The sequence below is a fragment of the Oncorhynchus mykiss genome, chromosome 19 (assembly GCF_057628025.1).
Source record: "Oncorhynchus mykiss isolate SJ-2025 chromosome 19, ASM5762802v1, whole genome shotgun sequence".
Taxonomy (NCBI): Eukaryota; Metazoa; Chordata; class Actinopteri; order Salmoniformes; family Salmonidae; genus Oncorhynchus; species Oncorhynchus mykiss.
In genome coordinates this window covers 69,200,999-69,213,784 of record NC_143040.1, presented here as the reverse complement: position 1 = coordinate 69,213,784, position 12,786 = coordinate 69,200,999, and positions in this window count along the sequence as shown.

The window sequence follows — 12,786 nt, the reverse complement described above, 5'->3', positions numbered from 1 at the left end:
GTAAGACAGAAATAGTTGCTTTATGCGTGCTGTACGTTACGACATGACACGTCCCGATGTAACGGAGGGGTCGGTTTTTTTTCAACTTTTCTCCAATACTACAGAGCCGTTACCATGTCGATCAACGCTTGAATAGAAACGTAGTTCACACCCCCGATTTTGAAGTCAACACAGTCGCTACAATCCCATTGGTTTTCTTTGTAGCCTCGTTTGAATGTCGCGGTTGCGCACATTTGTACGGAATGGCGTGAGTTTACGTTAGCTATCTGCTTAGCCAGCCAGTTAATTTTAGCGTAGCATTTTAAGTTTCTGACCTCTGAAGAAGCATAACAGTCCATTTCCATTTTTAAGTTTATATAGCTTATTCAACTAAATATTTTGCTGAAGTGGGAGGTGACTTACTGGTATATTTGAGACCTAGTTAGCCCTATTCTATGACAGCCATATTTTACTAATGCTATCTGCTGGCCAATTAGCTGTTTAGCTTAGCATTTTATGATACTGCTTTATTAAAATTCCAATAAAACAAATGTTAACTGCCTTGTATATTTGACACCTAGCTAGCTAGCTTTATTTATTAACTCAACATGAGTAGCTAATAGGTTGCTAAATGCTTAGCTAGATAGCTTGCTCTGAATATTAGCATGTGGCTGCTAGCTTGCTACATTTAACAATTTGGTTCAGGAGAGCAGTTGTATCTTAGATATATTGTCACATTTGTCTGGCTACTGTAACACAATAATGATTTCAAAATGTGGTAACTTGTAACTCAAAGGTTTATTTACAAGATGTTCAGTACCAACCTCGGCCATGCTCCGCCCATTGACCTTTTAGAAACCAATCAGATTTGTTCTGCTCTAAGAAGAGCCTACACATTACAATCTCCTACCTTAACCTGGCAACAAGGGACAGTCTAAGCAACTGGAGAACCTGTTCAATATATGTAAAGCTAGCAAATCAAAACAGCCATGATGTGACTTGAACCTTTAATCTTCTGATCAGAAGTGTGAAGCCTTACCAATTAAAGCCACATGGTCTGTGATAGCAGAGACCACATGACAACGTTCGACCTCAACTTGCCTCAGGTGAAATACGGTTGCAATGTGCCTATGAACCGTTTAAATGAATTGTCTGTAGGTGTGGTTGCATTGCCTAGCAACACCAGTTAGGTTGCTTGAACCATTGGCATCAGTTACAGTTGAAAATCCTCATTCGTTCTGTGTGTTTGTGAAAGATACAGTCGGAGTACAACTTGTTTGTTGGCTGTGTGGATACTTCAGCACTGGCGTGTACACATACACTTAGTGTGTAACCTTATTTAAACTAGGCAAGGCAGTTAAGAACAAATTCTTGTTTACAATGACGGCCTGCACCGGCCAAACCCGGACAGCGCAGAGCCAATTGAGGCACCACCCTATGGGACTCCCAATCACGGCCAGATGTGGTGCAGCCTGGATTTCAAACCAGGTAGCGCAGTGACACCTCTTGCACTGAGATGTAGTGTCTTAGACCACTGCGCCACTCAGGAGTCCAACTACTTAATAAACTATGACAAGAGCTTTGATATATTCATCAGGACAGATATCACACTAGATGAATCAATGTTGTTTACACGTAATTTCAACAAAAAGGTTAAATTTAAATGTGAGGGAAAACGGAATGGATAGGAAAATCATCAACGTGAGGACATGTAGCAGTTTGTCTCTCATTAGTTAGTTAGTTGACAATGCAACCAAATGTAAATAAAAACTGGACGTTGAAATGATGTCATCCCAATGGGACATTTCCATTCATCTGCTTATTAGCAGAGAGGAAGAGGCGAAGCGAGAGGGATAACTGGGCCCAAAATCAATCTTCTCCAGCAGGTGCCGTGTTTTTGTTCTTTTTCACTCAACCAAGCAAGGAGTATTTTTATTGAGGTCAATGAGAGTAAAATGTTGTTTTTAAAAATGTAATGGCTTATTTGCTATTTGTGTTTTATTTGGTTATATAGATGTTTTATAATGTTCGTTGTTACTGCTGAACTGATCGAAGTAGGACACGTGACATCCTGGCAACTTTTAGAAAAAACACTTTATACCAGAGTTGTGCCTATTATCACACTCCAATCTGCTCTCTCATTGGCCAAAATGATCCCACCTGATCTTGCCTTCTCCCAACTGCCTTCCATTTTGGAAGACATTTATTTTCCTTGTTAAGTGGCCACTACAGTATCTGGTTAATATAATGGATCATCTTTTTTTTTTTTTACCTTTATTTAACTAGGCAAGTCAGTTAAGAACAAATTGTTATTTTCAATGACGGCCTAGGAACAGTGGGTTAACTGCCTGTTCAGGGGCAGAAGGACAGATTTGTACCTTGTCAGCTCTGGGATTTGACCAACGCTCTAACCACTGCCACCCAAATCTATGTTACTAGTCATTGAACAGCATCAACATCTCAATAAAACTGAGAGAAAGTTGACTAATGCTAATATGATCATATAAAGGAAAATGTCACTAGCTGGGTTTCCGTCTAATTGGTGACAGTGTCCCACCCTGACATGTTTCACCTGTCCTTGCTTGTGCTTGTCTCCACCCCCATCCAGGTGTTGCCCATCTTCCCCACTTATCCCCTGTGTTTTCTGTCTGTCTGGGCCAGTTTGTCTTGTTTGTTCAAGTCAACCAGTGTTTTGTCCCCCCCCATTCCCCCCAATTACTATTTTTTCCCCTCATCCTCCTGGTTTTGACTCTTTCCTGTCCTGAGCCTGCCTGCCATCCTGTACCTTGTCCCCACTACTCTGGTTCATCAACTCCTGCCTGCCTTGACCTGTCGTTTGCCTGCCCCTGTTGTTGCAATACACAGTGTTGCTTCAACACAGTCTGCACTTGGGTTTTACCTGAAACCTGATAGACAGATTTTCATGCGAGTAACTCTAAAATCTGCATTAAAACAATTTGCGCATTTTTTTCCACCAGAGATGTTTCCATCAAATTGACTTGTAGTGGATAAAAGGCATAACAATAACTTTTTCTGTTAAATTCCCATGTATAGAATAAAAAATACAAGTTAAATGGCTTTCCATTGCATTTTTAACTCTACTGATGGTTTTGTCAGAATAAATCTTCCGTTATATAACGAACTCTGCTTTTGGCACGTGCTCTCTAGCCAATAGTTCGCAGATACAGTAGCAGGTAGGCTACCTGCAATTAGATGATTATGGACAAAAGAGCAAGATTGTATTTTTTTTAAACGGCAGCCAAACATCGATCTTCATGTCACCAGATTAAAAACTTCGATATTTATTGGAAAGTGGCATCAAGCTCATCAACGTGCACTTTCACCACCCTGTGAAGTTCATCATAACTTATTTAATCTGTAGCCTAATAAACTTCATGCTTTCCCGCGTCATAGTGGAAGGACCACGCAACATTTCATTGCGTGACTCACAATATTTGCTCATAAAGGCGTTTCCACCTAGCCTGGGTACCAGTCTCTTTAGCGAATCCACTGTAACCTACTCCGTGTCATGTGCCAAAGAACGAGCCTGGCCTTCCTGCCATCTTCAAATATGAACGTTCCATAGAGCCCCACAGTGGAGGTGGACTCCTACTGCTGTACTCGTAAAACTACGAATATGTATTGTTGCAATAAGAAACTATTAAAACAATTTAAGTTTGCATTATTGATATAATGGGATTGGGGTAGGGGAGAAGAAAAAATAAGGGATATTTATATAGGGAACCCTTTCTGCATGGAGAGGTCTCAGCTCTGTTCTGTAAGCGGTGCGCTCATGATATGCTCTTATCTATTCAGTTGTGGGGGGGTTTGGAGTCAGACACGCTCTGCTGTGTGATGGACAGTTTAGTTTGAATTAAATTGGATCTCTCTTTCTCTCCCTCCCTGTGCCTTTACCCTCGCTCTTCCTTTTCTCTATCACGTGTGGTGGATATCAAGTGATCTGTGAGCAGTGCTCACAATTCTCCACATCTATTTTCTATTCGTTTATCATTCTAACTTGACGAAAGGGGAACGGGAACAATATCAAATAAGGAACATGGCATTCGTTCTACCTCGGCTCAAAGGCCTGCTTCTGCTCATGTCAAACACGTAGGTGTACCAGCCCACTAGCCCTAGCAAGAAAACACAGTGCTGGGCACGGAAATCAAGAGATCGGGCATCTATTTAGCCTATGCGTGCTCCGTCAACGTTAAGAGGACAGAGAAGCCAGACAAATACGAATTGCTCACATGGAGTGCTCCGAATAAAATACAGTGAAAAAAAAAAACAAAAAAAACTAGAATAAATGATGGTATCAAATGAACCAAAACGTGTTTCTCACAAGTATAGTAGGTTGTGAACTCTGCAAAACAAGGTTTCTACTCCAACTTCATAGTAAATGACTGCAGGCCTAATTAATCCATGCATTAACAGAAATGAATGTCACTAAATGGCAGGATGAAGGGTGCATTTACCACCGCATGTAATGGACAATTCATTATTACAACAAACAAAAGAGCAAACGATCAACACAATAACAACATGAATGTGCAAGAATTGGCGGGAGACACCTCAGCTGCGTTCAAATCAAATGTTTTTGTGCCAAATACAACAGGTGTAGACTTTACAGTGAAATTCTTACTTATGAGCTCATTCCCAAGAGTGCTGAGTTAATTAAAAGACAAATATTTGCTAAATAAAAAAAAGGAAATATAAGGATAAATAAATAAAAAAAAAATGTTATTTTTTTTTAGCTTAACTAACCTTCTGTCTTACATAACCGTACCAAACGTAACATATCATACTAATTTGACTGTCACAGATTTACTGTGTTACGTCTTTGAGGTAAGGCTGCTCTCTCGGACAATCCTATTTGTTCGTAGAAAAGAAATGAGGCTACTGTCACGGCTGCTTAAAGAGCTGGACCAAGGTGCAGCGTTGTGGGCGTACATATTATTTTATTTAGAAAAGACACTACAAAACAAACCATGACGCTAAAGGCTATGTGCCCTAAACAAAGTCACCTCTTCCCACAAAGCCACCTCTTCCCACAAAGCCACCTCTTCCCACAAAGCCACCTCTTCCCACAAAGACAGGTGGGAAAGGGACTACCTAAGTATGGTTCTCAATCAGAGACAACGATAGACAGCTGTCCCTGATTGAGAACCATACCCGGCCAAAACATAGAAATACAAATGATAGAACATAGAATACCCACCCCAAAATCACACCCTGACCAAACCAAATAGAGACATTAAAAGGATCTCTAAGGTCAGGGCGTGACAGCTATTCAGACCCCTTCCCCTTTTCCACATTTTACAATGTTATAGCCTTGTTCTAAAATGAATGAAATTTAAACAAAATTTGTCAATGTACACACAATACCCAATAATGACAAAGTGAAAACAGGTTATTAGAAATTTGAGCAAATCTATAAAAAAATAAATAAAATGAAATGCCACATTTACATAAATATTCAGACCCTTTACTCAGTACTTTGTTGAAGAACCTTTGGCAGCGATTACAGCCTTTGATACTTCTTATGTGATTCATAAATGTCCTTCAATTTGCAAGAGACTGAATGTATCTCACTGGAGAAAGCATAGGAGTAAACAAAACAGTTCCCCTATGTCTCAGTATGTGTAGCATATCTATCTGATGTTGTCTGGTCAAAAAAAAAATAGCATTGAATCACTCATTGATTGAATGTAAGGGAAGCCAGGAGCATTTGGCCTCCCTTGATAATTAAAATAAAATAATAAAAATAGCCAATCAACTTTGATCTAAACTGTGTGAGCTCAGCTGTGAATGGTCCTGGCATATAATTTTTAAACCGCCTATGCCTAAATCCCCCACTGCTCACTACTGTAAATCGCTTTGGATAAAAGCATCTGCTAAATTACTTTTTGTTTTTGTTTTATGTAAAATGTACCGTTTGTCACCATTATAGTGCAATTCATGTGTTGTGTAGTGGCTTTACTGGTATGCATCTAAAAAAAAAAATGTTGAGTTTGCCCCACCGAGATTTACATGATAAAGTCCAACTCTACTGTAAATCCAGTGCATATTGAACGTTGAACGTTACCGAAAGGCCATTGGCAGTGAGGGGATATGATTAATTTATTAATCATTAAAAGTGAATGGTTTTCAAAAGTGAACGTTTTTCATTTAAAAAAAACGATCTGCTTTCCCATTTAAAACTAGTTTGAAAACTCCAACACATATTTAATCGAAAATAGATGTTGTATGTGCCCAATGACAAGTGGTGGCAAGGAGTCAGCGGTGGCTGCTGATTGGCTGAATACCCGGGAAGCGAGGTGGTTGGAGTTGTCAACTAAGCAGCGTGACAGAAATATGATGTCAAGTTTTCAAACTACCGGTAGTTTCTTTGAGACGATGTATAAAGCGATCTGCGCATTAGAACAACAGTATAAATACACCGAATTACAACTGCTGTGCATGCTGCAACTGTTTTCAACAGATTAGATGATACTAGTTACCTGCCAGTTGATGAACGAACAGACGAGATTAGATGATACTAGTTAGCTGCCAGTTGATGAACGAACAGACGAGATTAGATGATACTAGTTAGCTGCCAGTTGATGAACGAACAGACAAGTGCACCAGGGAGAACCGTCATCACTAGTTATCCCAGCTATAGTCAAAGTCAGCCTATTTCTACAATCTTCCCATAAAATTAGATTTTTTTTAAAAACCTAACATTAGGTTAGGCCATTTTCATGTTATCCATTAACCGCACTGCTAACCTTATGCCTAATCCATAACCTTAATAAATTAAGACCAAAATAGATCATTTTTGTTTTTATGAATTTCTACTATGGGTGTGATCCTAAAGTGCACTCTGCAAATTCAGAGTGTTGTCAGTTTGTCCGTTGTTAAATTCAGAGTGTTGGTAAATTCAGAGTGTTGTCAGATTGTCCGTTGGTAAATTCAGAGTGTTGTCAGATTGTCCGTTGGTAAATTCAGTGTTGTCAGATTGTCCGTTGGTAAATTCAGTGTTGTCAGACTGTCCGTTGGTAAATTCAGAGTTGTTGTCAGTTTGTCCGTTGGTAAATTCAGTGTTGTCAGATTGTCTGTTGGTAAATTCAGAGTGTTGTCAGTTTGTCTGTTGGTAAATTCAGAGCGTTGTCAGTTTGTCCGTTGGTAAATTCAGTGTTGTCAGACTGTCTGTTGGTAAATTCAGAGTGTTGTCAGATTGTCTGTTGGTAAATTCAGTGTTGTCAGACTGTCTGTTGGTAAATTCAGAGTGTTGTCAGTTTGTACGTTGGTAAATTCAGAGTTGTCAGATTGTCCGTTGGTAAATTCAGAGTTGTCAGATTGTCCGTTGGTAAATTCAGAGCGTTGTCAGTTTGTCCGTTGGTAAATTCAGAGCGATGTCAGTTTGTCCGTTGGTAAATTCAGAGCGTTGTCAGTTTGTCCGTTGGTAAATTCAGAGCGTTGTCAGTTTGTCTGTTGGTAAATTCAGAGTGTTGTCAGATTGTCTGTTGGTAAATTCAGAGTGTTGTCAGACTGTCTGTTGGTAAATTCAGAGTGTTGTCAGTTTGTCCATTGGTAAATTCAGAGTTGTTGTCAGATTGTCCGTTGGTAAATTCAGAGCGTTGTCAGTTTGTCTGTTGGTAAATTCAGAGCGTTGTCAGTTTGTCCGTTGGTAAATTCAGTGTTGTCAGATTGTCCGTTGGTAAATTCAGAGCGTTGTCAGATTGTCTGTTGGTAAATTCAGTGTTGTCAGACTGTCTGTTGGTAAATTCAGAGTGTTGTCAGTTTGTCTGTTGGTAAATTCAGAGTGTCGTCAGACTATCCGTTGGTAAATTCACAGTGTTGTCAGTTTGTCCATTGGTAAATTCAGAGTTGTTGTCAGATTGTCCGTTGGTAAATTCAGAGTGTTGGTAAATTCAGAGTGTTGTCAGATTGTCCGTTGGTAAATTCAGAGTGTTGTCAGATTGTCCGTTGGTAAATTCAGTGTTGTCAGATTGTCCGTTGGTAAATTCAGTGTTGTCAGACTGTCCGTTGGTAAATTCAGAGTTGTTGTCAGTTTGTCCGTTGGTAAATTCAGTGTTGTCAGATTGTCTGTTGGTAAATTCAGAGTGTTGTCAGTTTGTCTGTTGGTAAATTCAGAGCGTTGTCAGTTTGTCCGTTGGTAAATTCAGTGTTGTCAGACTGTCTGTTGGTAAATTCAGAGTGTTGTCAGATTGTCTGTTGGTAAATTCAGTGTTGTCAGACTGTCTGTTGGTAAATTCAGAGTGTTGTCAGTATGTCCATTGGTAAATTCAGAGTTGTTGTCAGATTGTCCGTTGGTAAATTCAGAGCGTTGTCAGTTTGTCTGTTGGTAAATTCAGAGCGTTGTCAGTTTGTCCGTTGGTAAATTCAGTGTTGTCAGATTGTCCGTTGGTAAATTCAGAGCGTTGTCAGATTGTCTGTTGGTAAATTCAGTGTTGTCAGACTGTCTGTTGGTAAATTCAGAGTGTTGTCAGTTTGTCCGTTGGTAAATTCAGAGTGTCGTCAGACTATCCGTTGGTAAATTCAGAGTGTTGTCAGTTTGTCCATTGGTAAATTCAGAGTTGTTGTCAGATTGTCTGTTGGTAAATTCAGAGTGTTGTCAGTTTGTCCGTTGGTAAATTCAGAGCGTTGTCAGTTTGTCCGTTGGTAAATTCAGTGTTGTCAGACTGTCTGTTGGTAAATTCAGAGTGTTGTCAGATTGTCTGTTGGTAAATTCAGTGTTGTCAGACTGTCTGTTGGTAAATTCAGAGTGTTGTCAGTTTGTCCGTTGGTAAATTCAGAGTTGTCAGATTGTCCGTTGGTAAATTCAGAGTTGTCAGATTGTCCGTTGGTAAATTCAGAGCGTTGTCAGTTTGTCCGTTGGTAAATTCAGAGCGATGTCAGTTTGTCCGTTGGTAAATTCAGAGCGTTGTCAGTTTGTCCGTTGGTAAATTCAGAGCGTTGTCAGTTTGTCTGTTGGTAAATTCAGAGTGTTGTCAGATTGTCTGTTGGTAAATTCAGTGTTGTCAGACTGTCTGTTGGTAAATTCAGAGTGTTGTCAGTTTGTCCATTGGTAAATTCAGAGTTGTTGTCAGATTGTCCGTTGGTAAATTCAGAGCGTTGTCAGTTTGTCTGTTGGTAAATTCAGAGCGTTGTCAGTTTGTCCGTTGGTAAATTCAGTGTTGTCAGATTGTCCGTTGGTAAATTCAGAGCGTTGTCAGATTGTCTGTTGGTAAATTCAGTGTTGTCAGACTGTCTGTTGGTAAATTCAGAGTGTTGTCAGTTTGTCCGTTGGTAAATTCAGAGTGTCGTCAGACTATCCGTTGGTAAATTCACAGTGTTGTCAGTTTGTCCATTGGTAAATTCAGAGTTGTTGTCAGATTGTCCGTTGGTAAATTCAGAGTGTTGGTAAATTCAGAGTGTTGTCAGATTGTCCGTTGGTAAATTCAGAGTGTTGTCAGATTGTCCGTTGGTAAATTCAGTGTTGTCAGATTGTCCGTTGGTAAATTCAGTGTTGTCAGACTGTCCGTTGGTAAATTCAGAGTTGTTGTCAGTTTGTCCGTTGGTAAATTCAGTGTTGTCAGATTGTCTGTTGGTAAATTCAGAGTGTTGTCAGTTTGTCTGTTGGTAAATTCAGAGCGTTGTCAGTTTGTCCGTTGGTAAATTCAGTGTTGTCAGACTGTCTGTTGGTAAATTCAGAGTGTTGTCAGATTGTCTGTTGGTAAATTCAGTGTTGTCAGACTGTCTGTTGGTAAATTCAGAGTGTTGTCAGTATGTCCATTGTTAAATTCAGAGTTGTTGTCAGATTGTCCGTTGGTAAATTCAGAGCGTTGTCAGTTTGTCTGTTGGTAAATTCAGAGCGTTGTCAGTTTGTCCGTTGGTAAATTCAGTGTTGTCAGATTGTCCGTTGGTAAATTCAGAGCGTTGTCAGATTGTCTGTTGGTAAATTCAGTGTTGTCAGACTGTCTGTTGGTAAATTCAGAGTGTTGTCAGTTTGTCCGTTGGTAAATTCAGAGTGTCGTCAGACTATCCGTTGGTAAATTCAGAGTGTTGTCAGTTTGTCCATTGGTAAATTCAGAGTTGTTGTCAGATTGTCTGTTGGTAAATTCAGAGTGTTGTCAGTTTGTCCGTTGGTAAATTCAGAGCGTTGTCAGTTTGTCCGTTGGTAAATTCAGTGTTGTCAGACTGTCTGTTGGTAAATTCAGAGTGTTGTCAGATTGTCTGTTGGTAAATTCAGTGTTGTCAGACTGTCTGTTGGTAAATTCAGAGTGTTGTCAGTTTGTCCGTTGGTAAATTCAGAGTTGTCAGATTGTCCGTTGGTAAATTCAGAGTTGTCAGATTGTCCGTTGGTAAATTCAGAGCGTTGTCAGTTTGTCCGTTGGTAAATTCAGAGCGATGTCAGTTTGTCCGTTGGGAAATTCAGAGCGTTGTCAGTTTGTCCGTTGGTAAATTCAGAGCGTTGTCAGTTTGTCTGTTGGTAAATTCAGAGTGTTGTCAGATTGTCTGTTGGTAAATTCAGTGTTGTCAGACTGTCTGTTGGTAAATTCAGAGTGTTGTCAGTTTGTCCATTGGTAAATTCAGAGTTGTTGTCAGATTGTCCGTTGGTAAATTCAGAGCGTTGTCAGTTTGTCTGTTGGTAAATTCAGAGCGTTGTCAGTTTGTCCGTTGGTAAATTCAGTGTTGTCAGATTGTCCGTTGGTAAATTCAGAGCGTTGTCAGATTGTCTGTTGGTAAATTCAGTGTTGTCAGACTGTCTGTTGGTAAATTCAGAGTGTTGTCAGTTTGTCCGTTGGTAAATTCAGAGTGTCGTCAGACTATCCGTTGGTAAATTCAGAGTGTTGTCAGTTTGTCCATTGGTAAATTCAGAGTTGTTGTCAGATTGTCTGTTGGTAAATTCAGAGTGTTGTCAGTTTGTCCGTTGGTAAATTCAGAGTTGTCAGATTGTCCGTTGGTAAATTCAGAGCGTTGTCAGTTTGTCCGTTGGTAAATTCAGAGCGATGTCAGTTTGTCCGTTGGTAAATTCAGAGCGTTGTCAGTTTGTCCGTTGGTAAATTCAGAGCGTTGTCAGTTTGTCTGTTGGTAAATTCAGAGTGTTGTCAGATTGTCTGTTGGTAAATTCAGTGTTGTCAGACTGTCTGTTGGTAAATTCAGAGTGTTGTCAGTTTGTCCATTGGTAAATTCAGAGTTGTTGTCAGATTGTCCGTTGGTAAATTCAGAGCGTTGTCAGTTTGTCTGTTGGTAAATTCAGAGCGTTGTCAGTTTGTCCGTTGGTAAATTCAGTGTTGTCAGATTGTCCGTTGGTAAATTCAGAGCGTTGTCAGATTGTCTATTGGTAAATTCAGTGTTGTCAGACTGTCTGTTGGTAAATTCAGAGTGTTGTCAGTTTGTCCGTTGGTAAATTCAGAGTGTCGTCAGACTATCCGTTGGTAAATTCACAGTGTTGTCAGTTTGTCCATTGGTAAATTCAGAGTTGTTGTCAGATTGTCCGTTGGTAAATTCAGATCGTTGTCAGTTTGTCCGTTGGTAAATTTTGTCCGTTGGTAAATTCAGAGCGTTGTCAGTTTGTCCGCTGGTAAATTCAGAGCGTTGTCAGTTTGTCTGTTGGTAAATTCAGAGTGTTGTCAGTTTGTCCGTTGGTAAATTCAGAGTTGTTGTCAGATTGTCCGTTGGTACATTCAGAGCGTTGTCAGTTTGTCTGTTGGTAAATTCAGAGTGTTGTCAGTTTGTCCGTTGGTAAATTCAGAGTTGTTGTCAGATTGTCCGTTGGTAAATTCAGAGCGTTGTCAGTTTGTCTGTTGGTAAATTCAGAGTGTTGTCAGATTGTCTGTTGGTAAATTCAGTGTTGTCAGACTGTCTGTTGGTAAATTCAGAGTGTTGTCAGTTTGTCCATTGGTAAATTCAGAGTTGTTGTCAGATTGTCCGTTGGTAAATTCAGAGCGTTGTCAGTTTGTCTGTTGGTAAATTCAGAGCGTTGTCAGTTTGTCCATTGGTAAATTCAGAGTTGTTGTCAGTTTGTCCGTTGGTAAATTCAGAGTTGTTGTCAGTTTGTCCGTTGGTAAATTCAGAGTGTCGTCAGACTATCCGTTGGTAAATTCACAGTGTTGTCAGTTTGTCCATTGGTAAATTCAGAGTTGTTGTCAGATTGTCCGTTGGTAAATTCAGATCGTTGTCAGTTTGTCCGTTGGTAAATTTTGTCCGTTGGTAAATTCAGAGCGTTGTCAGTTTGTCCGTTGGTAAATTCAGAGCGTTGTCAGTTTGTCTGTTGGTAAATTCAGAGTGTTGTCAGTTTGTCCATTGGTAAATTCAGAGTTGTTGTCAGATTGTCCGTTGGTACATTCAGAGCGTTGTCAGTTTGTCTGTTGGTAAATTCAGAGTGTTGTCAGTTTGTCCGTTGGTAAATTCAGAGTTGTTGTCAGATTGTCCGTTGGTAAATTCAGAGCGTTGTCAGTTTGTCTGTTGGTAAATTCAGAGTGTTGTCAGATTGTCTGTTGGTAAATTCAGTGTTGTCAGACTGTCTGTTGGTAAATTCAGAGTGTTGTCAGTTTGTCCATTGGTAAATTCAGAGTTGTTGTCAGATTGTCCGTTGGTAAATTCAGAGCGTTGTCAGTTTGTCTGTTGGTAAATTCAGAGCGTTGTCAGTTTGTCCGTTTGTAAATTCAGTGTTGTCAGATTGTCCGTTGGTAAATTCAGAGCGTTGTCAGATTGTCTGTTGGTAAATTCAGTGTTGTCAGACTGTCTGTTGGTAAATTCAGAGTGTTGTCAGTTTGTCCGTTGGTAAATTCAGAGTGTCGTCAGACTATCCGTTGGTAA